At 37.2% G+C, this 23,885-nt stretch overlaps 1 long non-coding RNA gene across 2 annotated transcripts in view; it reads right to left on the bottom strand.

Annotated features, from left to right (window-relative positions):
• Positions 1 to 23,885, bottom strand: part of LOC109491814 — an 85,450-nt gene that overhangs the window by 44,940 nt on the left and 16,625 nt on the right. For both annotated transcript variants that reach the window (XR_006585495.1, XR_006585494.1), the window contains exon 2: positions 11,030 to 11,072. This is a non-coding gene — a long non-coding RNA (uncharacterized LOC109491814). The remainder of the gene's footprint in view (positions 1 to 11,029; positions 11,073 to 23,885) is intronic.

Here is a 23,885-nt window from a genome sequence, read left to right as displayed (position 1 = left end):
CCTACAACACCGTTCCGATAGGCAAATGCCTTCCAAGTTATAAACAAATGACTTACAAACAAACTTTTGGCTCACAATCCACTTATAAGTCTAGAGCTGTTTGTACCAACACAAGATCTTTGCCACAGGGTTTTTACAAGTCATTGCAACAAATGGTTCTTTTCATTTCTTTGAAAACCCACCGCTTCTTCAAGTTGTACATTTTTTCCCTTCTAGATAACAAATTGCTTAAGCAGAACTTCCTAATATGAATATCTAGTTGGGGAAAATAGTCTGACAACAATAAAAAAGAAGATAAATGAAAAAGCAAGATTAAACAGGACTCATTTATAAGCAAAGGCCTTTGATTCTATACTTTGTCCTTCAGCTTCAGAATTCAATTTTCCTACTCAATTTTCTGCTGTTCAAATGATGCAGTCGTTTCGTTGCTTGGATTTAGATGCTAGACTTCAGTCTGAGAGCAACAAAGTTGGTGAAAACCTCGCAGGAAGCCAATGTCTTTTAATCTTTTGTCCAGGTCCTTTGTATTTTTCTTGAAGAGATCAAAGGCAAGTGCAGGTGAAAAGTGATGTGGTTTGAAGTGTTGAGGTATGGAGCCAATGGCCAAGATAGAATTCCTGAGATATTTTTGGTTAAAAAAGAAAAAAAAAGGAAGCTGATTTTGTTAAAGCACAGGGACAGGACCCGTGGGCAGAAAGAGCTGCACTGGGGTTGTGACGGGCGACTGAATATATACCTTCAGTATATAATATATATACCTTCCAACCTTCAGTTGGAAGGGGGTTAGGGATACTGTAAATCTCTAAGAAATTTTAGAAGCAAGATTTCCAAGACCTTGGGGGACTAGCTGTTGTTAAGAAAAGATCATGTATTACTGTCTCGTAAAACCTCAGTCATGAGACCCTTCAGATTTATATCAGGGGCCATATGCTTGGAGTATGATTATTAACATATATCTTGGGGGGGGGGTAGAGATAAAGGAAGTTTCCAAAGGAATTTTTATATGTAAAAATTTAAAGTAGACTTAAAGGATTGTGGGAGGTCGGGATAATGTTAAGCTAAGATTCCCTTTTGCCCTTAGCAAAGTGTTAACATGGAAGCAGTGAGCTCCCAAAAGAAGGTTACTCTTCCTGTCTCAAGGATTTGTCAGTGGGCTGTAGGCAGTAAGGGAATTTAATTTTTCATTTGCCTTTGTTTCCCACATCAAAAAACAGTGTTGGCCAGTGACTGTCACAAAGGGCACGCCCTGGGAATCTTATTCTTCTTGGAAGACAGTTTTTACCCAAAGGAGAGGAGGATACCCAAATATACAAATATATTTGTATTGTACAAATATACCTAGAGGTCACTGGAGTCAACTTTTGAACTTCCTATCCCCATTTAGATTTGGGTCATGGCTGTATTGGTTTTGGCTATGGAAACCTCCATCAGGGGGTAAAAATCTTTTCTTCCCTTCACGTGATTTTTCCCCAACCTTGCTGCTCCCCTTCTTTAAGGTATGATGCTTAGAGGGGAGTGTCATCATTTAGGTAGCAACCGTTTCTGGGCTCCTTTCAGATGGAGGTAAATGCAGAAGGAAAACACACCACAGGGGGAGACCACCTGTGGTCATCAGAATATAAAAGGTGACAGGTATGGATCATAATGCTCCAAAATCTGACTTACTGAATGATTTTCAGGTTTTTCAAGATGGAATACTTGTCTCTCCTCTATTACAATTTGGGATAATTGGATGACATAAGAAAATCTTGAGATATATCACACGTGAAGAGCCCAACCTGAGAGCATGACTTGTGCCAAAATAGAAGTAGTTTAAAATTCATGCCATTCACATAAAATTCCTAGTCTCTGTGAATTTATCCTTTATATTAGGTGTCTGCAAATTATAATTCTCAGGCCAAATCTGGCTCACAGCCTGGTGGTTTTTTTGTTGTTGTTCAGCCTACCAGGTACGACTACTTTTTATACTTGTAAATGGTTGAGGGAAATGAAAAGATGAAGAATATTTTCCGACACATGAAAATTATTTGAAATTCAAATTTCAGTGTACATGAATATAGTTTTATTGGAACACAGCCATGCCCATTCATTTATGTATTGCTTTTGGCAGATATTGTGGCCCAACTGCTGGAGTTGAGTAGTTGCAACAGAAACCATAGATGGTCTGCAAAGCCTAAAATATTTACTATTTGGCTCTTTATGGAGAAAATTTGTCAACCCCTGTTCCATATCCACTGAGAATTTGCTTTTGCTCTGTGATGTACAGCAGCGAGGTGGAGCACGCCTGGGGCAGGGCCAAGTGCTTTAAGGGAGTGGAGGAGACATGCCTGGAAAAGCATGGCAGAGCTTTAGAAGACCCAGAGTCCCAGGTTTTCTGCAGCTAAAGCTGCTCTTTGCTTTGCTCTAAAGAATTTTGTGCATATTTTTAAGAGCAAGAACTAAGATCCAGTAAAAGGTGAACAAATTAGGACACAGAAAACAAGGAAAGAATAACTGTATCTATATCACAGACATGCAGTTTTTTCTCTGACTCCTGTTCTCTGCCTCACAACCTTCGAGAGAGGGAGAGAGGAAGAGAGAGAGAGAGAGAGAGAGAGACAGAAAGAAGAAAGAAAAGAGTAAGAAAGAAGGAAGGAAAGAACATTTTGGATGAAAGCAGAGTGAAGATCAAAGTAGAAGTCAAAGTGAGAAAAGCAGAGAAAGAGAGAAGATAATGGAGTAGTGAGAAGGGTCTTGCAAAAAAAAAAAAAGGGTTCTGAGCCATAGATGGTGCCATCTTCTATTCCTACTTCAATTTAAGCTTTCTAAAAGGAGGCCACAGAGGCTTGATTGATTGATTGGAATAAAATCAAGAAAATAAGGACATAGAAAGAGGGTGGAAGTGAGACATGGCATCAAAAATTAATTTTGCCAACTGTAATATGCTAAAAAGTAGTTTTTTAGCTTTTTGTCATGGATTTAACTTTTCGGATTCCTAATTTGAATAAAAGCTTATACATGAGCCTAATGTGTAGATGACACAAAGATAGACCAGCTGTAACTGAGGCTGGCCTGACCTCCAAGCATGTATACCCTTCACCAAGAGTTTCCAGATGATCCAAGGTCTCTCTCTCTCTCTCTCTCTCTCTCTCTCTCTCTCTCTCTCTCTGTCGAAGGAATAATCACCACCTTCTCATCTGAGGAGGATCATTTTGACTTTATAGGAGTCACTTTGAATCTAACTGCCACAAAGAGAGAGAACATAAACATGTGTTTGCAGTCTCTGCCCACGTTGGACTTGTAGAACTGCCACCAAATGGTTTATGGTTTGGTAATCACACAGATGAATTCACAGCTCATGCATTTTAAAGCTATGTTGTAATTCTCCCAGGAAACTCAAAAACACTAAGTAAAGGGTTAATTGATGATGCCTATGAAGCAGAGGTAGGTCTGTTTCCTGTAGTGTTGGACAACTTTATAGGGCACCACAGACCTAGAGGAGGAAGACCACGAATCCCTAATTTTAAAATAACGACATTAGCAGTACAAGGACTACCAATTCTTGAAGTGAATAGAATTCTCTTAACCTCAGTCCCTGGCAGATTTGGACTTATGTTGAGCAGGATCGTTTTATTGACAGAGTTGCCAACATAACAACTGGTCTTCCTTTGAAGAGTTGTCCACTCTTGTTCACACTGCAGCACAGAGATCAACTTGTCAGAAGACCAGGAGACATCGGGATTTCTACACATTCCTCGCCATCTGTTCAGATCACATATTAGAAAACATACAAGTGTGCCAAGCACACCTGCCTCTTTCTCCGTTACATTAATAGCCACCTTTTATTAATGGAGCATGGACATACAAGACTTTATGATGTTGCAGGACTACTTTGAAACATTCCAAAACTGCCCTAACAAGAATGGATTTGGACCTTGCTAACTATATTGCCCTGAGAAATGCATTACCAGTATTTGTGCTCAAAGAGGACATTCTCTACCCTGAAACATTGCCTTGGAAAGAAAGGAACATTGAGGAAACAGGTAAATAAAGCCCTCTACCCACCCTTCCAGCCTCATTGCTTCCCTGTGGCTAAAGGAAACATGACATTTCCCATCAGCTCTATGCCAAAATCAATGGAGAAAAATGTTTAGCCCAAAGTACAAATTATCTTCTATTTTCACAAAGAAGACTCCCCTAAGGAGCCAATTAACATTTAACATGAGTTCTTCAGAAGAGAACCACACGCCTTCTGGGTAGGCAGATATCAAAATCAACAGATGTTCAAGTTAACACTTGGAATCACAGCCTCATGCTGAAAACAGGACCTGTATAATTCATCTCCAGTGTGAGCCAAAATCATAGAGCCCACCTAAAATTCTACTAAATAAAATCAGTCAAGATGGTCATCAGTGACTTGTAGGGTTTATGACCTCCGAACAAATATGAAGGGCAAAAATTAGGGGGGAAATGTTATTGCTCTTGCATAGGCTGTTAAAATTGAACAAAAATATAAGAAGTAATATCAGCACGAGATGACTGTTTTTCTTGTATAGAAACTCTATCAGAATTGAAGGTGTTTTTTGAGCATAATAAATCTGATTTGCTCCATCCGGGGCATGAACAATTGTCAGATGATTATGCCTCAAATAGATTTTCAGGGTTCCATTTCCCTGTACCAAACTGCAAAGGTTCTTTTTTCCCCGCTCTACTACTTACTCTGACAAACTGAGCATGGTGTTTATTCCTGCATGAAAGCCTAAGGTCAGAGAAATTTAGAAAGATTAAATGCATTATGATTCTTAAAACGAATTGTTGGGGACAGAGAAATGCTGAATGCTGGAAAACCTCATGGATCTTTTTCAGTAATGTCTAGTTTAGGGATTGGAGTGGGTGAGGAGAGTTACATGAGGAGGAAGAGAGTGCAGGAGGGAAGACAGCCATAAGGTACACAGTTACGTGATGGCAGGTTATTATTTGACAGTAAGTTTGAAATGGTTCCAAAGAATAGTAAATGAAAGGCCAACACAAACAGGTGGGAAAGGTCTGGCATTATTGGTGAATGTGACAACTGAAGGGAGGCTTCCTCCAGGAGGGCCTCGACAATGCCATAGATTTAAAAGCCATCCTGTGTGTTACATGGATAAAGGGAGCTCAAACTTAAAGAGGTCTTTACGATTTTCCATAAAACTAGGCAGCAAGACTCAAAATCCACAGGACAATGGTGTATTTTTGTAGTCTGTAGGAGGACAGCAGCTCACAGTGCTGTAGTGCGCTAGACAATGCAGAGAAAGGCTAAGTAAAGTGCACAATGCAACATTTAATTTCAAAGTAACCATGACTCTAGTAGCTTTCTGTTGCTCTCCAGTCAAGTCTCCAATAGTCAACTGATCAACAAGTATCTGTAGAATATAAACCACAGACCTACTACTGAGCAAGGTGCTATGAGAAAGGCAAAAGCCCAAGCAGTTTAAGGTCTAGCCCAGAACACAGAGCTTATCCATAATAGTCATTTAATGAAACAAAATGTATAAAATATCAGATTATGTGATACTAATAATTTGAAGCTATGAATAAATATAATAAAGGTCAATTATTGCTATGGTCAGAAAATTCAAAGATTAAAATGGGCTAGATTCACCAGGGAAGGCTCTAGGAGGAATTTCCAAAGGGTTTCTCAAGAGTCTTTGTAGTGGCTTAGTACACCCTCCATAGTGTCAGTGAGAGAGGGGCATAACTGTAACTATGTAGGGGTATTTTTTTTAACTTTTATTTTTAGGTGTGGCAAAACTCACATAACATACCACTTATTACCTTGGGATCAAGGAGACAAAATGTCTAGCAAGGCACAAGGCAGTCTCCCACAGTGAAGAATTTTCCTACCTAAAATGCCAGTGGTGCTCTTATTATGAAACACTGCAATAAGAAGAAATATCAAGAAATAGGCCATTGAAGTAAATCAAATACCGAGCGATAAAGCCATAAACTTTGAAGGAAGCAGTGAAAAAGAGGCACCAATCCATAGAACACTGACAATTGTAACTAACTGTGAGTGACAAATAAGAGCGAGAGGTGAAAGTTATCTGTGTGATCTAGGACAGGTCATTGATCACTTTTGGGTCTCTGTTCTTATTTATTTGCAAAATGAGGGTATGAAATCTCTGAAGTTTCTATTAGCTCTCACATTCTATGGTCTTTTGACACTAGATTTTGAGCCTAAACACTGACTGTCAGAAGCATAAAAGAAGACATTTAGAAGCCTGGCAACACCTGTACAGAGGCCCTGACTTTGAAAATCTTGTGAAGTTGGTCAAGTTTGACTTGATAATTCCTCAACTGCCTTCATTTCCATATTTTCCCACCAAATACCTGCCAAGTAACATTCAGTTGCCTAAACTTCCTGAATTGCTCCGGAAGGACTTGACTTTCTAGAGCCATACTCCAGCCACATAAATATTTTGCGTATTTCTATCAGTTAGCTACTTCTATAAAACAAACCACCTCAAAACCTAGTGTCTTACATTTTGAGCCTTAAAACAATAATCAGTTATTACTTCCCATGAGCTGTGGGTAAGCTGGGCAGTATTGGCGATCTGGAGCAACATAAGTTGATCTCAAATATGTTTGCTCCACCTAATTCATTCTGTGGTCAACTAGCTAATCAATGATGCAGGCTGGCTGACCTAGACTATTCCAGTCTTGTTCTCATGGGTGTGGCAGGGCTTTAGGGAGCAGAAGTTTCTTATGGCCTAAATGAGGAACTGATATGCTATCATTTCTATCACATTTTATTAGCAAATAACAAGGCCAGACTCATCTCTTAATGGGAGGAGCTATAAAGTCATATTGCAAAAGTCATGATTACAGAGAATAGAATGTTTGGGCCATTTTTGCAGTCAGTTTACCATCAAACTTTATCTGTCTTTAGTCTATGCTCTCAGGATATAGCTAAGTGATGGCCACTAATGGCCCACTAATCAAGATGACAATTTCCTTAAGGGTAAGGATAATTAAGTTTTTAATCTTGGTATTTTTGGTTAGTACAATACAAGGGTCAAAGCAAGCTCTCAAAAAAAAATACTTGTTGAAATGACAAGCAACTGCTTTACAAAGACTTTTTAATGTTTACTGTGGAAAATGTCTTTCCTACCTTTTCTTCTCTAAGAGTTAAGTAAACTATTTAACAGTATGTTTTATAGAATGTTATTGTATTGGTTTGGACTACTACCCATTACTAGAAAAATCTAAAGCCATAATTTTACTACATAGCATGTTTTAAAATGTTATTTAGCTTATAACTCCTTTATATTTTGCTGGGGACTCAATATGTTTCTTCACTAATGAGCAACAGAATGCTTTCAGTTAATAGCTGGACAAAAGCAGCTACACTAACACTACTAGGGAATTCTCCAAGTGGAGAGATGGAACTACTCTGAGTTAACATCTCATGTGATTTTAGATTTCTTTATTTTCTGCATGGTTTCAGCCAAACACTGGTTTATCATTCTTCCTTGCCCTGAATATTTTTAGAGTATTTCACACGGTGATGAAATATCTATTGCAGTTTTCTTCTATATGCGTCTGTTCTTCACTTATGAAAGAGCCATCTGTATTGTTTTTTTGTTTTTATTTTTTGAGTATAGTTGACACATAATACTCCATTATTTTCAGATGTACAACATAGTGATTCAACTTCTCGATATGTTATGCTATTACAGCCATATTTAAAAATCTCACCCATCAACTGGTCCTTTCTGTCAATTATTGGATTGATTAGGGCTTGCTGCTTTGATTTAAAAAGAAAAACCAAAAAACTAACAACGTGTCTTATCCTAGAAATACTAATAATTATTCTCAAGGGAGGGCAAACATTAGGCTGTGGTACAACTTAATAATTCTTTGGTGAAGAATCACAACAAAAGCCAAATAATTTGGGTAGATACTTCTCTTTCCTGCTGTTTTCACAATAACCACCTCCCTAAGAAACAGTGAAGACTTTGGGATAAATAGGTTTTTGGTTGTGGTCAAAACTGACAATGGCTCAGACTGTTATTAAACCTCTTCTGCATCCTCTGGAAAACAAGGATAATAACAATTTATCCCAAGGAATATTTATGAGGATTGAATTACTTAATTCAAGTAACATATTAAGTATAATGCCTGGCACATAATAACTAATCATTATTATTTACTGTAGCTCTGTTAGTTTGCTCCATGCACTAGTCATTGCCCTTGCACATGAACAAGTGTGATGCTTACTCTGAACAAATGAGGACTGTTGCATTCCAACTCAGCATAGCTTGTTACTATCACTAACAATAGTTATAACAACAATATGATTAATAGATATTGAGTTGACGGATGAAAGGTCACTTTATCCAAATAACTAACCTCTAAAATGAAGGGTGAAACATAACCACACTCTTATCCAAAAAAATGAATATTTAACAACAATGAAAACTCAATATCCAAAAGATGTCGATGATTCCAAAAGAGATCTAAGTAGATTCTTTGTGTGAAAAAACAAAGTGAGATATCTGTGTCACACAATGCACACAGATAAATCCCAGCTGAAAGAACATCTCTGAGACATTGGGGTAGAAAACATTACATTAAGAAACAAAAACCAGAAGACTAATATATTCAATTCCTTTAAATTCAAGAACGAGAATGTTTTGTGTGAAATAAAAGTTGCCATAAATAAATTTAAAAAACAAACCATTGGCTAGGAAAAGACCATTGTAGCACAAATAACTGGCCAATGATTGGTATTTAAATATATAAATATAACTGCAAATGAATATGAAAAACTCAAAAATGTAATAGGAAAATGGGCAAAGGATATGAACGTGCAGTTTACTGAAACCAAAACCTGAACGTCCAGTAAATATAAGAAAAATGTTTTACTTCCCTGATAATGATGGAAATACAAATTAAAACAACTATAATGGGGCACCTATGTGGCTCAGTCAGTTAAGCATCTGACTTAGGCTCAGGTCATGATCTTACAGTTTGTGGGTTCGAGCCCTGCATTGGGCTCTGTGCTGACAGCAAGGAGCCTGCTTGGGATTCTCTCTCTCCCTCTCTCTCTGGCATGCCCTCACTCATGAAAAACAAAACAAAAACAAAACAAAACAAATACAAAAATGGCAAAAAAAAAAGTTTAAATTTGGCAAAATCAAGAGTTAGTAAGGAATTGAGATAATGGGACCACCGCGGCGTTGCTGGAGTAAATAGAAGTTGCCACTACCTGAGGGTGCTTCACCACATCTAGTAAATGTGAAGATGTGTATATTCTGTAACCTGTGTATATTCTAATGCCTGCTATACACCCTGGAGAAATTCTCCAACATGCATATAAGATGTAATATACATAATGAAATATGCAAGGGAATGTTTATAGCAATCCTGTTTAAAAGAGTGAAAAATTAATGTAAATTGTGTTAGTTATACAATGGAATATTGCACAGCATTTAAAATTAATGAACTAGAACTCCATGAATTATATAGGGCAACCTTGAAAAAGTTTGAATGAAAAACACATTGCAGAATGCTACGTAAGTATGACACTACTTATTTAAAATTTAAAAAACATACAACAGTATATTACATAAATGAGTTATTAATACATGTGCACTGTGAATGCATAAACCTTGGACAGAAAGGATACCCATCATCTTCAGGCAAGTGGTTGCATCTGAGAAAGAAGGAGAAGAAGGGAATCCGTGATAATATAAAAAACCTCAATTGTCTTCATGCATTTTATTTCTTTAACAAAAATTCTTTTTTGAAAGTTTATTTATTTTGAGAGAGAGAGAGAGCAGGAGGGGCAGAGAGAGAGAGGGAGGGAGAGAGAGAGAATCCCAAGGAGGTTCTGCACTGTCAGCACAGAGCCTGATGCAGGGCTTGAACTCACGAATGGTGAGATTATGACCTAAGCTGAAACCAAGAGTCAGACACTTAACTGACTGAGCCACCCAGGTGCCCTTAACAAAAATTCTTAATATAGGAAAATGTCAATATTTTATATAATCTGTTTGGCATATATGCACATATTAAAAATAAATTTAAAAATATTTTTTGGTATTTTTGACATTCTTGAAATATTTTGTCATAGAAGAGGGAAAGCTTACCAATCCTTTAGGAATACTCATAAAGTTATCAGTAAACTGAAACATAACATTCACATTTCCAGCTCTCACTCATTGGGTGATTTCCATCATATAAAAGACAATTGAGACCAAGAGGCATCTCAGTTGCCAAACAAAAACTCTAAAACTATATGCTCAAACTCATAATTATTATTCCTAGCACAAACTCTCAGATCCTTATTTACAGCCTATTAAATGTAATTTTATAAGATTGGCTAAAAGTAGTAAGAAGTAAAATGTAATTAGAAAAAGAAAAAGAAGAAATAAAATACATAAAAACAGACATGAAATTTGTATAAGTTAAGTGGTTGCTATTAAATATGCCTATAAGTAAATCCATAAAACCCTATACTTCTACTTCATTAGGCCCTGAGAATATTATACCAAATGGCACAATAATACGGAATGGTAATGATTACAGATAACTAAGAACACTTGTCATTATGTTCTACATACCCTAAGAATGTAGGAACGTGAGCAATACATTTTAGAAAAATGCCCATCAAAAAAGTTAATCTTTTATGTTTTCATTTTGAAACATAACAGGGCTTTATTTCTGTTGCCTACATTGTAGCAACAGCCTTAACCCAAAGGTGAGTCTAAAAATGGGAATTGTAGACAGAGTCAGGTTATAAGTTTTGTGAGGGTATGAAACTAATATTTCATTAAGACACAATTTGCTACTTTTATAAATGAAGCTTTCCTGAGAGTGTGATTGAAAGAAAGTAAAGGGGAGTGAGGTATCTTCTCAGAGAATAAATAATAATTCTAAAATTCTCCACACAAAGATTACTGCAGCTTTTTAACCCCTGTATGTCATACACTATATCTATGAATATTCAAAACAAGGATTAAACATTAATAATGTGCGATGAAAATTAATTTTAGAAATTTCTTACCTCAAAGCCTAGCTCTCTTAGTTTCACTGAAATCACATTTGATCTAAAAAAAAAAGTGTAATGAAGTAAAATGGAATCCCTGATGGTAATTTGAGACAGATGGAAAGGAGATTATAACTTTGATAGTATTTTATAAATTATTTTTAGTAGACTTTATTTAAAAAATTTTTTAAATGTTTATTTATTTTTGAGACAGAGGGAGACAGAGCGCTAGTGGGGGAAGGGCAGAGAGAGAGGGAGACACAGAATCGGAAACCGGCTCCAGGCTCTGAGCCGTTAGCACAGAGCGCAATGCGGGGCTCCAACCCACAAACCGCCAGATCATGACCTGAGCCGAAGTCAGATGTTTAACCTACTGAGCCACCAGGCGCCCGCCTTTTTTTTAATTTTTAAAAAATGTTTATTTATTTTTGAGACAGAGGGAGTAGACTTTATTTTTTAAAGACTTCGTTATTTAAGAGCAGTTTTAAGTTTATACAAAACTGATAAGAAGGTACCAAGATTTCGTGTGTTCCCTCGTCCTCACACCTGCATAACTTCCCCATTATCCGCATCCCCAACCAGAGTGGTGCAACACGTCTGTTACAACTGATGAACCTACAGGTATACATTAATAATTACCCAAGGTCCTTGGTTTACCTTAGGGTTGTCTCTTGGTGCTGCACATTCTGTGGATTTGGACAAATGTACAATGACGTGTAGCTATCATTCTACAGCTGACTCCTGAACAATGTAGGGCTTTGGTGCCAATCCCTTGCAGAAATCCACATATAACTTTTGACTCTCCAAAAACTTCATTACTAAGAGCCTACTATTGACCATAAGAAGCCTTACCACTCACATGAAGCTGATTAATACAGATTTTGTATTTTATATGTACTATATCCTGTATTCTTACAATAAAATAAGCTAGAGAAAAAATATTAAGGAAATCATAAGATAAAATACATGCACTGTACTATACTTTTAAAAATCCACTTATGGGTGGGACCGTTCAAGCCTGTGTTGCTCAAGGCTCAACTGTAGTACCAAATAGAGTATTTTCACTGCCCTAAAAATCCTCAATGTTCCACCTATTTATCTCTCCCCTGGTAACCACTAATTTTTTTTCTGTCTCTATAGTTTGCCTTTTCCAGAATGTCATATGGTTCAATTATATAGTATATAGCATTTTCAGATTGACTTCTTTCACTTAGTAATATACATTTGAATTTCCCCTGTATCTTTTCATGGCTTAATAGCTCATTTCTTTTTTTTAGCACTGAATAATATTCCATCATCTGGATGTACTACAGTTAACTTATCCACTCATCGGTTTTGGCAATCATGAATAGAGCTGCTATACACATCTATGTGAAGGGTTTTGTGTGGACATAAATTTTCAAATCCTTTGGGAAAATACTAAGGAATGTAATTGCTAGATTGAATGGTAGACTGTGTTTAGTTTTGAAGAAACCACCAAACTCTCTCTTAAAGTGAAGATACCACTTTACATTCCCACCAGCAATGCAAGTTCCTATTGCTTCACATCCTCACCAGCACTTGGCCTTATCAGTGTTCCACATTTTGACCATTCTGATAGGTATGTAGTGGCATCTCATTGTTGTTTTAATTTGCATTTCCCTGATGACATGAGGTGGAGCATATTTACATATGCCTATTTGCCCTGTGTGTATCTTCTCTGGTAAGGTGTCTATTAAGGGCCCAAAGCCCAAAAATGTTTTTTTAAATGTACGTTTATTTTTGAAAGGGGGGAGGGGCAGAGAGAGAGGGGGACAGAAGATTCAGAGCAGGCTCTGCACTGACAGCAGAGAGCCCATTTCGGGGGCTGAAAATCATAAATGGTGAGACCATGACCTGAGCCAAAGTCGGACACGATTTTTTTTGTTTTTAGTTTTCAGTTGTTGCAAGGCCTTCTGTTGTTCTTTGTTCCATTTAATTAATTAATTAATTAAAATCCAAGTTACTTAGGATATAGTGTAATAATAATTTCAGGAATAGAATTCTGTGATTCATCACTTACATATGACACCCAGTGGTCATCCCACAAAATGTCCTCAATGCCCCTCACCCCTTTAGCCCTTTCCCCCACCCAACACCCTGCCAGCAACCCTCAGTTTGTTCCCTGTATTTAAGAGTCTCTTATGGTTTGTCTCCTTCTCTATTTTTATATTATTTTTCTTCCCTTATGTTCACCTGTTTTGTATCTTAAATTCCACATATGAGTGAAATCATATGATATTTGTCTTTCTCTGAGTGACTTATTTTGCTTAGCATAATACACTAGTTCCATCCACATTGTTGCAAATGGCAAGACTTCATTCTTTTTGATTGCTGAATAATATTCCACTGTATGGAATGGAAGAAGAATAGTCACATCTTTATCCATTCATCAGTTGATGGACATTTGGGCTCTTTCCATACGTTGGCTCTTGTTGATAGTGCTGCTATAAACTTTGCAGTGCATGTGCCCCTTCGAAACAGCACCCCTGTATCCTTTGGATAAATACCGAGTAGTCCCATTATTGGGTCATAGGGTAGTTCTATTTTTAGCTTTTTGAGGAAACTCCATACTGTTTTCCAGAGTGGCTGCACCAGCTTTCATTCCCAGCAACAATGCAAAAGAGATCCTCTTTCTCTGCATTCTCACCAACATCTGTTGTTGCCTGAGTTGTTAATGTTAGCCATTCTGACAGGTGTGAGGTGGTATCTCATTGTGGTTTTGATTTGTATTTCCCTGATGATGAATGATGTTGAGCATTTTTTCATGTGTCTATTGGCCATCTGGATGTCTTCTTTGGAAAGGTGTCTATTCATGTCTTTTGTCCATTTCTTCATTGGATTATTTGTTTTTTGGGTGTTGAGTTGATAAGTTCTTTATAGATTTTGGATACTAACCCTTTATCTGATATGTCATTTGCAAATATCTTCTCCCATTCTGTCAGTTGACTTTTAGTTTTGTTGTTTCCTTCACTGTGCAGAAGCTTTTTATCTTGATGAGGTCCCAATAGTTCATTTTTGCTTTTGTTTCCCTTGCCTCTTGAGACATGTCAAGTAAGAAGTTACTGCAGCTAAGTTACTGCAAAGAAGTTGTTGCCTGTTTTCTCCTCTAGGATTTTGATGGCTTCCTGTCTTATGTTTAGGTCTTTCATCCATTTTGAGATTATTATTTGTATATGGTGTAAGAAAGTGGTCCAGGTTCATTCTTCTACATGTCTGTCCAGTTTTCCCAAAATGATTATGCTGAAGAGACTGTCTTTTTTCCATTGGATATTCTTTCCTGCTTTGTCAAAGATTAGTTGGCCATATATTTTTGGGTCCATTTCTGGGTTCTCTATCCTGTTCCATTGATCTATGTGTCTGTTTTTTTGCTGGTACCAGAGTGTCTTGATGATTACAGCTTCATAATACAGCTTGAAGTCCAGAATTGTGATGCCTTCAACTTTGATTTTTTTTTTAACATTACTTTGGCTATTCAGTGTCTTTTCTGGTTCCATACAAATTTTAGAATTGTTTGTTTTAGCTTTGTGAAGAATGCTGCTATAATTTTGATAGGGATTGCATTGAATATGTAGATTACTTTGGGTAGTATCGACATTTTAATAATATTTGTTCTTCCAGTCTCTAAGCATGGAATATTTTTCCATTTCTCTGTGCCTTCTTCAATTTCTTTCATAAGCTTTCTACAGTTTTCAGTGTATAGATATTTTACCTCTTTGGGTATGTTTATTTCTAGGTATTTTATGGTTTTTGGTGCAGTTGTAAATGGGATTAATCCCTTGATTTCTCTTTCTGCTATTTCATTATTGGTGTATAGAAATGCCAGATTTATGTACATTGATTTTATATCCTGTGACTTTGCTGAATTCATATATCAGTTCTAGCAGTTTGTTATTAGAGTCTTTTGTGTTTTCCACATAGAGTATCATGTCATTTGCAGAGTGAAGGTTTGACTTCTTCTCAACAAGGTTACTTGTAATGTGCATCCAAACCAGACGGAAGAGACACCTCCTTTGATGTTGGAGGAGGTTATTGAGAGGACATGACTGTCAGTTGAACTGTGAGCTGGACCCAGGCCATTGGAAGCTCTTCACCCTCTCTCCTGTCCTTCTGCTCACCATTTCCACACTAGAAGTTATTTCAAGGACATAGCCTTGAGGGAGTAAAGTGTTGTTGAGGCCATCTGGACTTAAAACAGGACTGAACCCAGTTAAGCCTACTACAAAAATTTAAGATTCTGGTGGGCTGGTGTGGAGAGCTACTTGTCTTGTGGCCACCCAAGAAAAGCCTAACATGTAAGTTCCCTTGCTTCTTAAAACTTTCACTTACCAATCTGGAGTGGTCTGTCTCTTTTTTCAGTCTCTCTTTGACCTCTCTCTATGGAAGCCAATTTCATATTTCATCCAGGGAGCGATTGAGGTTGCAATACCAATGTTTGGTCTACTGCATGCTTTCTCCATCTTTTTCTTAATTGTATTATTGCTAACGTTAGCATGTTAAATTTCTCCATCTTACATTTATTTATTTTAAACAATGAAGGAAAACGTAATAAAACACTCAAGTGGATCAACAAACAAGTACCATTGAAATATAAAAATGGTTGTTTTATGGAAACCAAATAGGTTGGCTGTTAGGCCAGAGATGGATGGTAATGCTTGATATTCTGCTGTTGGATAAAAGTCTAAATTTGAAATAAGAAAAGTGACTTAAGGGCAACAGAGTAAAAGTTAAATTCCCGTAGATCACATAAATCTGCCTGCCTGCTTTGGTTAAAGTTTGGTTGAAGATTTAAGTATCATGGCTTTTGAAAAAGAAGAATTACACACAACACACACACACACACACACACACACACACACACACACACACACACTTCAGGTGATGAAAGGTGTGAAAACCTCTGGTCCAGAACTCGGTCTAAATAGAGAGAGTGATTTCTCTTACCACATATTTGATTCTGAACTTAGCACAGATACAGAAAAAGGGGTTAAATGTATTCTTACAGACCAGCTTATTTGAAAAGGTGACACAATCAGGTTTTCTGACCAAAACTACCAGCTTTGGCCAAAGGCTAGCGGCTCTTTCCCACTTGCTTCTTGCCCAGTGCTGCCGCCTTATTTTGGTTCCTCAGTCTGATAGACTGTGGTCAGTAATAAAATACTGTCACCAGACAGAATCCAGTGAAACCCATTTCAGATAGTTTTCTGAAAAAAGATATCCTTTGTTACCAGGGCACAGGTACAGTCAAGAGTTTAGATTTCTTCTTTTTGTTGTTTTTAATTTTTATTTTAGGGAGAGAGAGAATGCAAGTGGATGAGAGGGACAGAAAGAGAGAGAATCTTAAGCAGGCTCCACACTCAGTGCGGGGCTCCACATGGCTCTCCACATGGGGCTTGATCTCACAACCCTAGGATCATGACCTGAGCCAAAATCAAGAGTTGGATGCTCAACTGACTGAGCCACCCAGGTGCCCCTCAGTGGCTTTCTTCTTCAACTAGCTCCATCAATATCCTTCACACTGAAATAATTAGCTATTGCCTTGGGTGTGGGGAAGAAGAAACAACTTCCAGACCTTAGCCATTAATTTAAGAGGGTTCACATTAGATACAGAATTAGTGTCATCCTTGATTCTGTTATGTCTTAATAAATGCCTCAGTCCACATTGGATAACCAAAATGCAGCAGGAATTTTATAGCTGCTGTGAACTTTGTTCATGGCCATCAGTAGAGAACACACGAAGTACATGATCTCATATTAGACATTGTGACGGTGAACAGAGTTGGGAGACAGTCACATGCAGAAGTTGAGATGCCTATACTCAAAGGGATAAACCAGTTATTCAAACATATCTAAAGTTTGCATAAGGTTTTGAGCTCCCCAAAAGTTTGACACCCAGCTGATTTTTGTTCTGTAAATATAATAGGGACAACTATGTAAGTAATAAAGGGCCAGTGTCTACAGTTGTCCTTACCCCTTGTCCCCAATCCCACCTATCTATTCTCAATCATTTTAACTATCACTCACACCTCCCCCAACACACACACACACACACACACATACACACACACACACACACACACACACACACTTTTCCCAATTATATACTAGTCTATCTTGACTAAAGTGAAAAAAAAAGTCTTCTTAATTCAGCCAAATTAAGGTGAATTTTTATATTTTTTTAATGTTTTTATTTATTTTTGAGAGACAGAGAGAGACAGAGCATGAGTGGGGGAGGGGCAGAGAGAGAGAGAGAGGGAGACACAGAATCTTAAGCAGGCTCCAGGCTCTGAGCTGTCAGCACAGAGCCCGATGTGGGGCTCAAATACTCGTACTGCAAGATCATGACCTGAGCTGAAGTCAGGTGCCTAACCAACTGAGCCACCCAGGTGCCTCAAGGTGAGAGTTTTTAAAAGAAAACTTTAAGAGAGGGAAAAAAATGAGAGCACAAAACAAAGAATATAGGAAAAGATGAATTTAAAAGCATATGTTTCTGAGCCAAATTTAACTCAGTTCACTAACTTGAACAGGTGAAATTGGCTGGCACCCCTTACTTTCCTTCAGCACTGAGTATATTGGCATATCAAAAATCACTTCCAGAAGTGTCTGTGTGGCTCAGTTGGTTAAGTGTCTGACTTCTGCTCAGGTCACGATCTCATGGTTCAGGAGTTTGAGCCCAACCTGCTGGGAGCCTTGGGCCTGCTTCAGATGCTGTGTCTCCCTCTCTCTCTGACCCTCCCCACTCTCACTCTGTCTCTCTCTCTCAAAAATAAACATTAAAAAAATTTTTTTTGAAGTCACTTCCTTGACTAGGACTCACTCAGTGATGCCGCTGGCTCACTTACCTGCCCCACCCTCTTCCCTGAGATGATTTGCAATGGCCAGAAGTCCTCCCACCAAAACAAAACAAAACAAAACAAAACAAAACAAAACAAAACAAAACAAAACAAAACATAAAACACACTTCTTGTGCCTCCATTTACCACCAAGCTTCTTGAAGAACAAAACTGAATTCACTGCCTTGCCTCTACTTGACCACCTGCCACTCACCCTTTACCCCACTGCACTTTGGCTTCTTCCTCCAGCATGCCTCTGAAACTGTTCCCAGAAGGTCAGCAATAACCTCCTGATTGCCAAATCCAATTCCCAGTTCTCTATAACTGTTCTTTGACCCTGTTGACCAATTCTTCACTCTTGAATCTCTTTTCCCTTGGTTTCTATAATCCTCCTACTTAAACTATGAGAGAATGTTTGCATTTGTTTGTTTCAGAATTGACTACAGAGGGCTGGTAAATAATATGAGTTCCCATCACATGTTCTCTTGCTACCTCTCTGACCATTCTTTCTCTGTTTCTCTGTCTCTGTCTCTTTTTTTCTCTCTCTCTCTTTCTGTCTCTTTTTGGTAGTGACTTTTATGCTTACTTTTTCTTAAATATAATTATTCTACCTTCATTTGTACACTTTCCCTCTTTGCCTCCCAGATTTCTTCCACTTCTGTAGTTCCAATTGTGACTTAATGAGACAAGAAACTTAATGACCCAAGAAACCCTGCATCCTTGGCTCCTATTTCCCACTGTCTGCATCAACTGTTGTATTCATTGATAGGCTATATTATTGTTTTGGCCTGGAGGGGTGAATGGAAGGGCAATCTATCCATCCCTTTTGCAACCCCAGGTTTTTGCATATATGTTTACTCACTCGTTAAGGCCTAATCTGAATGACACCACTTTGATCTCCTTGGTCAGAATCCATTAGTCGTTCCTATGAATCCTAACTCAGCATTACTCTTCTAAGACCTCTCTTTTAAGACCTCATGCAGATGCACTCTACTATGCTCCCTAATGTGACTATTACCAAATTATAAACTCTTTGAGCCCAGAAATCAGTCTTGAACACTTGCTATTTTTAGCACAGGGCCTTGCATTAATTCATTTACATGTTCACTTATTTCCATCAAGAAATATTTATTGACAAATATTTATTGGAATAAATAAATATTTCTTTATTGGAGATATTTATGCCAACTACAATGTTGAGCATTGGAAGTACAGTGGCAAGCAAAACAGATACGGCCACTACCCTTAAGGAACTAGTTGGGGGAAATCACTATATGAAAGGAAACAAATAGGATAATTACAGAGAGTAGTAAGTACTATGAAGAAAAAAATGTAATGAGATAGAGACTGATGGGGTGGGATCAACTTTATTTCTGAAGTTCAGGAGGGGTTCCTGACATCTGAAATGAGATCTAAGTAAGAACAAGTAAGCCAAGGAAACATCTGGAGGAGTGATATTCACACTAAAGGGAATAATCATATCAGATTGGAGAGGTAAGCAGGAGAGAGATTGTGTAGATTGTGCAGTACTTGAAAAGGATTTCAGATTTACTTTTGGTGCATGGAAAAATATAGGTGGGTTTTAATCAAAGAAGTAATGTGACCTGAATTCCAGTTTTGAAAGACCACTCTGGCTACTATATGAAGTACAAACTGAAGAGTGGACCAGGGGACAAGGAAAGAGGTAGTGCAGGAATAATGGTAAGGAAAAATGATGGTTTGTACTAGTTTTGGACTTAGGATATAGTGGAGAAAATGGTTACACTTGTGACAGATTTCAGAGTTAGCACCAAAAGGATTTGTATTGGATAAGATGGGGTGTGAGAGAGGGTTATCACACAGTAATTACTCAATAAGGATTTTTTGATTGGCTGATGGCTTATGAGTTCAGAGCCTTCCAAGGTAAGTAATTAAGATCCTCCAAGTATAAGTTAACAATATAAAAATGAACAAATATATGTATGTAGATATGCAGATATGTACATATGATTCTCACCAAGGGAAGAAGCTGGTGTTTCAATTTGAGCCTGAGCCCAAATGTCACAATCCCTTCCTCCATTTCCTTCCCATATTTCTATACTTCTTAGGAAAAGAATTAAGCATTTTAAAGTGGATCTAAAGGGAATGCAGATCCCTTTAAATCTGTGGATATGCATGTGTAGACATATCTGCCTTTGTCTTTTTGAGAGGTCTTTTTGTGTTTCTAACCACATGAAAGGCCTCAGTCCCTAAACAAATTGACAGGTCAGCCTGGATTCAATCAAAGAATCATTCAACAATGAGTATAAGAAGCTGCTATGACCAGCTCATAAATGTACCTGTTAGTAGTTCTTTAAAGTTGTGCAAGCTTTCTCTACAAATGAACAATTTTTTGTGTGCACTGTCTCAAAAATCTCCTAATGGCCCCTGGCCCATCTCTTATCACAAGGGGGGAAAAATGCTTATGGGGAAAAATCTTAGTGACTTGAACAAAAACTTAAATAAGAGTTCAATATGTAGTAGTTTTAAAAGCTCACAAGGTCAACGAATATTATACTTCTGGCTATGTTTGCATTGACTTTTCCTACAGTAACTAACCCCGTCTCTTCTCTCTCCTAGCCATCTTCAATTCCATTTATGTATCTATGTATCTAGCTATGAATGTATGTATTTGACTAATGGCTTTTTGGAATTTTTTAAAGATAATTTTAGCCTTTCAGACGAATAGCAAAGTAGTACAGAGTTTCTACACACCATTCTCCCAGTTTTCTTATGCTTGCATTTTACATAACCATAGAACATTTATGAAAACTAAGAAAGTAATCTTGATATAATTCTAGTAACTAAAAAACAGAACTCATTTAGATTTTATCAGTTTTTTCCACTAACTATCTTTTCTCTGTGCAAGGATCCTACAATACATTTAGATCAGAGGTCAGTAAACTATGGCTCCAGATATCAATATGGCCCACTGTCTTTTTTGTAAATAAACTTGTATTGGAACATAGCCAAGATCATTTATTTACATATTATTTCTGTCAGCTTTTACCACTAAATTTGGTAGCAATGAATAGTTGGACAAAAGTCACATGGCCTACAAAACCTAAAACATTTACAATGTATCCCTTTATAGAAAAACTTTGCCTACCCCTAATTTAGATGTAGTATCTAAATTAGGTCTCCTTCACTCTGACAATTCCTTAGTCTTGTCTTATATTGCATAACCTTGGCATTTTTGAAAAAGCACTGGTCAGTTATTTTGAAGTATGTTCTTCAACTTAAGTTTATCTGAAGTTTCCTATGATTATATTGAAATTACGTATTTTGGGGAAGGCTACCAAGGCATGATGTGCCCTTCTCAGGGTATCAAATCATCAAACATGATGTCACTATTTTTAATGATGATGTTAACCTTGATCACTTGACTAAGGTGGAAATGTACTATTTTTCCTTTTGAAATTAATATTTTGACAAAGATGCTTTAAGGTTATGCAAATACCCTATTTTAATTAAAGTTTAGTCAACAGATTTAAGCATTCCATAATGGACCGTGTCTGCAACAATTCTTACTATGCTATGCTAATAATGATTTTCTATTTCTATCATTCTTTTTCCATTTATTAATTGGAATTCTTTTGTAAGTTGTCACTTCTAGACTATTTATTTTTATTTGTATCGATGTACATTCATAGATATTTATTTTAGTCTTTGGGTTATAATCCAATACTATCATTATTTATTTTGTTCTTCAAACTATTCTAAATTTGGCCATTGGGAACTTTTAGAGGATCTCCAGTGTCCTTTTGGTATGATCTCATTTTTTGTCTGTCTATTTGTTTGTTTAGCACTTCCTTATTTTAGACACTACAAGATGCTCAGGTTAAACTTGTGTTTTCCCTGACTCAGGCCTGGAATAAACCAGTTCTCTAAAGACTTCTGTTTTTGTTTGTCTGTTTGTTTTTAGTTTGAGAATGGTATTTAGAAAATGGGATCTTGGTATTAGATGTTCTCCTTGCTCTTGAGCGTTCATTATTCTAGCCACTCTCAGTGGATAAAGCCAATATACTAACTTCTATTTATTTATTTAGTTATCTGTATAAGTACTTAAAAACAAACATGAGTCATTTTGATGCCTCGGATACCAATCCACCCTTGCAGGGTTAATTCTGCTTTCCTCCTTTTCCTTATTTATATCTTCTTTCTCTGATGGTGAGAAACCTGGCTCTTATTATCTACCATACATATACTTATTTATCAACTACAGTATAAAAACAAAGTCATTTCAGAATTTTTAAATTTTTATTTAGTCTATTTCTATTCAGTCAAAACACTATTTCTCAAAGTTACTTTGGTGAGCTCCTTTCTTTCCACTCCCTTTGGTTTTGTGATTTATCTTCTGTATTCTATTGATTAGAATAGTTCCCACACTTTGGTGAATAAGGCCCTCAAGGGCAGATTTATTCTTATCTATTCTCTAGTTTCCATCAACCATGTAGGACTAATAACTCCACAAACTTGATTTTTAGGTTATGCTTATGTTTCATTGATTAATCATTTTTAAAATAAATTATTTAGCCTGATAATGGAAAATCAAAACAACAGCATAATAGCACAGACAACTAGTCATTTCAACCTTTTTTGCCACTGAGACGTTCTACTTAGCAACTGCTTTGACTCTGCTAAAACTGACTCAGGCACATGAATGCAGAGATAAAACCCAGGAAGCTTTAACTGTCTTCCTTTAACAGATATACTCTGCTTGGGTTTTCCCCTTATTATCAATTCATTCTTGGGTCAGAGAGAGAACAGAAGAAGGCAGGTCTTCCAAGAGCTACTGTCTGGTTTTTACGTGTCCCACATTTGCTTCATTTAGATATTGGACACATGAACTAAAACTAATTTTCATAACCATATAAGCTAAGACCATGAAGAATTTTAATATGCCTACTTTTTATATTATACTGTAGGATGGGGCTGTCCCTAAATTTGTTTACATTTCTCTCAGTCCTTATGGGACAACATATGCAAAGCATTTGGGGATTATTGCCAAGTCTTCTAGAATTGAGACGCTGCCAGAATGAAATGAAGAACAAATCCTTTAGGGAAGGCAACAGGCTTGCCATGAACCGAGAGACCCAAGAAATGGTGTCTGGCCTCAGGACAGAGCAGAAGAGGGAGGAGGTTTAGTTCCTTGTTAAACTTGAAGTAGGTTTAAGTGAATTAGAAGAAACTGTCAAACATCAAGTCTGTCATTAGATAAAGAGAGTCACAGCTACAACTTGCCATGTAGAGGTCTGGAAAGCATAACCCTGAGATGTTCCCTTAGTCACTGATTTGGTACCAGAGCTGAGACTAACTCTGGGCTCAGCTCTGAACTTTGAAGGATATGAAAGAAACGGAAGACATGGCCTTGCTCTCCAAGGACTTTGGAGACTCACCATCTACTTTCTTCATGGTTAGCCACCAGACTGTGATAAGGGATAACCTTGATTATAAGACTCAGCTCCTCTGAAATACCAGCAGAGTTAATTGTAAGTAGAGTCTAAATCATTGTGCATTTTTTCAAATCTAATATTTATGGAAAGTAAGATAAGTCAGTGCTGCTTATGACAGTGGAGATGGCCAAGGCTAAGGAAGAGAAGAAATACAGACACATTGTTCAATTTAAGTGTTTCTGAAAATGTATGAACTAAAGGGACCTAATGCTCTGCTTTAAAGTAGAATCAAATCTGGCACTGAAGTTGAGGCAAGTGAGAAATTTCTAAGACTAAACAGCTAAGAAAGGGGTACTGCAAAAAAGGGGCAATCTTTGGGTGTTTGTAAGGTATTTTCAGCTGTTTGAATTCTAGACTGGAATAAAAGACATAAAAATAAAGGATAGTAGAACTTCAAAAAGGCAAAAAGAAGAAAGAAAGGAAAAGGTGCCAGAAACTCAGGGGAAAATACATCCTCAGAGTGCTTTTTAACAACTATGAACTGAGACATCAGTCATCTAAAGCTGATAAGACTAGTGTAATCATCAGGAAAAGAGCACAGAGAAGTAG

Source organism: Felis catus, chromosome A1 (genome assembly GCF_018350175.1).
Source record: "Felis catus isolate Fca126 chromosome A1, F.catus_Fca126_mat1.0, whole genome shotgun sequence".
Classification (NCBI taxonomy): Eukaryota; Metazoa; Chordata; class Mammalia; order Carnivora; family Felidae; genus Felis; species Felis catus.
The sequence above is the reverse complement of the archived record's forward strand: the minus strand, read 5'-3'. Positions and strand labels throughout refer to the sequence as shown.